Raw genomic sequence first — 4579 nt, 5'->3', positions numbered from 1 at the left:
TAAAATGTTTATCTTGCCTTTTTTTTTGTTCCTCTGTTCCTCCTTTTCTGCTTTCTTCTGGATTGCTTGAGCATTTTTGGAATTTATTTTAATTTACCTGGTGATTTTTTTTTTAACCTATACTTCTTTTGATATTTTGTCATTGCTCTAAGGATTACAATACATCCTTGACTTTTCTCAGTCACTTAAGATTATAATTGTACCACTTCACATAAAGTATAGGAAACTTGCGACTGTATAGATCAATGTACAACCTCACCCACCTCTATGTTAGAGTTGTTGTATGTATTATATCTACTTACCTTGTAAGCCCCACAAGACGATGTCACAAGTTTTCCTACATACTTGAAAGAAATGAATAGGAAAGCCTGATCTTTACATTTACTCAGACATTCACACTTTCTGATGCTCTGCATTTTTCTTAAACATATAAAATTTCCTTTGGTATCCCTTTAACCAGAAGAATTGACTTCAGCATTTCTTGTGGTGCAGGTCTCTTGTCAAAATCTTCTTGCTTTTATCTGACAATGTATTTTGTTTTCAGTTTTGAAAAGTTTCTTCACTGGATATAGAATTCTGGGTGGATAGCTTTTTTTTCTTGGCATTTTAATGATATTTCCTACTTTCTGACCTCCATGATATCTGAGAATCTGTGATCACATTGTTGTTGTCCAAATGAAAATGTAAGGTTTCATTTTTCTCTAGCTACTTTCAAGATTTTCTCTTTTTTTTGGGTTCAGCATGTTGATCATGATGTAATGAGGAATGGTTTTATTTGAATTTATCCTGTTTGGTGTTTGCTGAACTTCTTAAATCTACATATCCAGGTCTTTCACCAAATTTGGGGATTTTTCTGGCATTTTTCCTTAAATAGCTTTTCTGCCCCATTTTTTTCTCTCCTTTCCTTTGTGAATTCTAGTACTATCTGTTAGACCTTTCAAAATTGTTCCACATGGCACTACTCATCTTTTTTTCCCTATCTTTCCCCTCCTTCTTCTTCAAATTGGTTGATTTCCTCAAGTTCACTGATTCTTTCCTCTGTCATCTCCATTCTGCAATAAAGCCCATCTAGTGAATTTTCCATTTCAGATGATTTTTTTTTATTTTAGATAATGAATTTTTCAGATACAACTTCTTTTTACTTTATTTAATTATTTTTACTTCTCTGCTGAAATTTATTTTAAGCAGATTTTTATATTCCCGATTGAGCAAAGTTATAATAGCTGCTTTAAAGTTCCTGTCTGATAATTTCAATATCTGGTCCTTCTCAAGATCAACCTCCAGCTGACTGTCTTTTCTCTTGGGAATGGGTCACATTTTTCTGGTTCTTTGTATATCAACTAATTCTGACAGTGAATAGCTATGTCATACAGCTGTTTTTTTGAGATGGATCTTTGAAATGGAAGCTTAATGTCAGGCACTATACTACAGCTGGATGTTTTAACCTGCCACTCAGTGGTGGACAGTACTTTTTCTGCTGTGGTCTTAGAAGCAGCCATTTCTGCAAAGAGCTCTGTTTTTTTCTTTTTTAGTACAAATGGTATTTAGAAACTGTGGTATGGACTGTTGCTATTGGGATGCTGCTATCCCCAAGCCATGTCAGTGGAGGTACACTTTTTCTTTTTAAGATTTTTATTAAAAAATATAGCTAACATACAATATTATATCAGTTTCAGGTATACACCATAGTTATTTAGCGTTAATATACCTAAAGAAGTGATCACCATATGTTCAGCAACCATCTGACACCATACTGTGCTATCACAATATTATTGACCATATTCCCCATGTTGCACGTTACATCCCCATGACTCATGTGCTCCATACCTGGAAATTTGCACTCCTTATTCCCCTTCACCATTTCTCCCTCAACTTTAAATTTTCAATTACAGTTGACATTCAATATTAGTTTATATTAATTCCGCGTACAGCATAGTGGTTAGACATAGATAATTTAAGAAATGATCCCCCTGACTAGTCTAGTACCCATCTGGCACTATACATAGTTATTATCATGTTATTGACAATATTCACTGTGTTTTACTTTAGATCCCCATGACTATTTTGTACCTATCAGTTTATACTTCTTAATTCCTTCACCTTTTTTCACCCTGCCCCTCATCCCCCTCCCACCTATCACCCCAACAAATCTAGTACCCATCTGACACCATTCATAGTTATTACAATATTATTGACTATATTCCTTATGCCCATGACTATTTTCCTACATCCCCATGGCTACGTTGTAACAACCAATTTGTACTTCTTAATCCCTTCCCACTATTCACCCCCCTAACCCTCCTCCCATCTGGCAACCATCAAAACATTTTTTGTATCTATGAGTGTGTTTCTGTTTTGTTTGTTCATTTTGCTCTTTAGGTTCCACATATAAGTGAAATCATTGCATCTATTTTTCTCTGTCTGACATACTTAACTCAGCACAATACCCTCCAGGTCCATCCATGTCACTGCAGGTGGCAAAAACCCATTCCCTTCCATGGCCTAGCAATATTCCATTGTGTATATGTACCACCTCCTCTTTATCCATTCATCCATCCACGGACACCCAGGCTGCCTCCACATCTTGGCTAATGTAATAATGCTGCAATGAACATATAGATGCACAGGTCCCCTTGAAGTAGTGTTTTGGGTTTCTTCAGATAAATACCCAGAATGGAATTACTGGATCTTTTTTTTGTCTCTTATTATAGCCTTTGTTCTAAAGTCTATTTTGTCTGGTATAATTATTGCTACTTCAACTTTTTATTTTTGTTGTTTCCATTTTCATGAAATATCTTTTTCCATCCCTTTACTTTCCATCTCTGTGTGTCTTTCAATCAAAAGTGAGTCCCTTGTAGGCAGCATACGGAAGGGTTTCATTTTCTTATCCATTCAGCCACTCTATGTTTTTGATCAATGTATTGAATCCATTTACATTGAAAGTAATTATTGATAGACATGTAACTATTGCCATTTTATTATTCAAATTTTTTATCTTTTTTTTTTTTTTCGTTCTTAAAGAAGTAAGTTCCTCTATCATTTCTTGTAATACTGGTTTGGTGGTGATGAGCTCCTTTAACTTTTCCTTGTCTGGGAAGCTCTTTATTTGTCCTTGGATTCTAAATGATAGCTTTGCTGCGTAATCTTGGTTGTAGGTCTTTGATTTTTTTTTTTTAGCTGAGCCATCCTGCTACCTGTTGGCAGCTCAGTGGCTGCTCAGCTCGGGCTGGACNCTGAGGACCAGGAATACAGGCATCCGTATCCCCCGGGCGAGGTTAGTTTACTCCTCTCTTCTTTCAAGTCAACGAGCCAATGACAAGAGTGAGAACGAACATTCATGGTTCTCTCGAGGACTCTCGAGCCTTTGATCTCACCCAACTGACCCCCAGCCTATGAAAGAGAAGCTGAATCTGATTGAAAATAAAAATAAATAAGTGAACAGTCCTCTTTTCCCTGAAGAGAAGTGATGGTGAGTGTCTCTGCAGAGGCAGGACCAAAGCACTGATAACAGGAAAACAAAGACAGAAACCATTCTCCTTGCGCCTGCATGTAAAACGTGGAGGCAGATTAGCCTCAGGAACTTCCTCTCTGGGCCTGAGTTTCCGCTCATGATCCCAGGCCAGTTCTTTGGCCTCTCTGTGCCTCAGTTTCCTTGACTATAAAACGGGGTAGTAATGACTACCAGACGAAGTTATGTGAATATCAGTGATTATGTATGTAGACTGTCTAGCACGCTGCTTGTGTGTGTTATCAGGAAGAAGTAACAAGTATTGACTATGTGCGTTGTGCCGGACCCTGTGTGATATGCACAGGGCCTCATTGACAGTAAACTCCATGAGGTGGTCATTATCACCCCCATGTCACACATAAGTAAAAACCAAGGCTCAGAGAAGGTGACGATTCAATTAATAAGAGCCGGCAAAAGCATTTGACCCCCTGTCTACCTGCTTCTAAAGACTGGGCTTATCTAGAAAGGTGTGGCCGGGGTGGGGGCAGGACCCTGCTGAGGGGAGGCTCCTGAGAAAGCATGCGTCCTCGTGAGGTCAGAGGAAAGCAAGACAAGAGGGAGGGAAGCAGCAGGGCAGGCATTAGAGAGGAGACTCAGCGCTCCTGAGATCTGAGGACCATCTCGTCTCACCATGACCTTTGCAAGCAAGGCAGCTGAGCTCAGAGAGGCAAAGGGGCTTTCCACGAGTCACTTAACTTCTTAGAATCTGGACGGTCCAAAGATCCAGGGGTAGAGAATTCTAGAATAGTCACCAAGAGGCTGACAAGGCTGGGCACGGTCTCCAGGGTGCATTTGGGAAGACTTCAGGGCCTGGCCACTGGTGGTACAGAAAGCAAGACCCCAGAAGGCAGCAGTGACACCCTCAAAGAGGGCGTGTATGGAGGGAGGCCTGAGGGTCAACATGGGGTCTCTGCCCAGCCCGGAGCTGGGAGAGCTCTGGGATGCCGCTGAGGGGAGCAGTCACCTCCCCTGACTCTGGAGGGGCTGGGCTCAGTAGGAGAGCACTAACCTCAAGAGAATGTTGGGAAGGAGGGGAGACGCCAGAATGGCACGGTGTAGAATCGGCGTCGG

This window comes from Hipposideros armiger, unplaced genomic scaffold (assembly GCF_001890085.2).
Source record: "Hipposideros armiger isolate ML-2016 unplaced genomic scaffold, ASM189008v1 scaffold_38, whole genome shotgun sequence".
NCBI classification, from domain to species: Eukaryota; Metazoa; Chordata; class Mammalia; order Chiroptera; family Hipposideridae; genus Hipposideros; species Hipposideros armiger.
The sequence above is the reverse complement of the archived record's forward strand: the minus strand, read 5'-3'. Positions refer to the sequence as shown.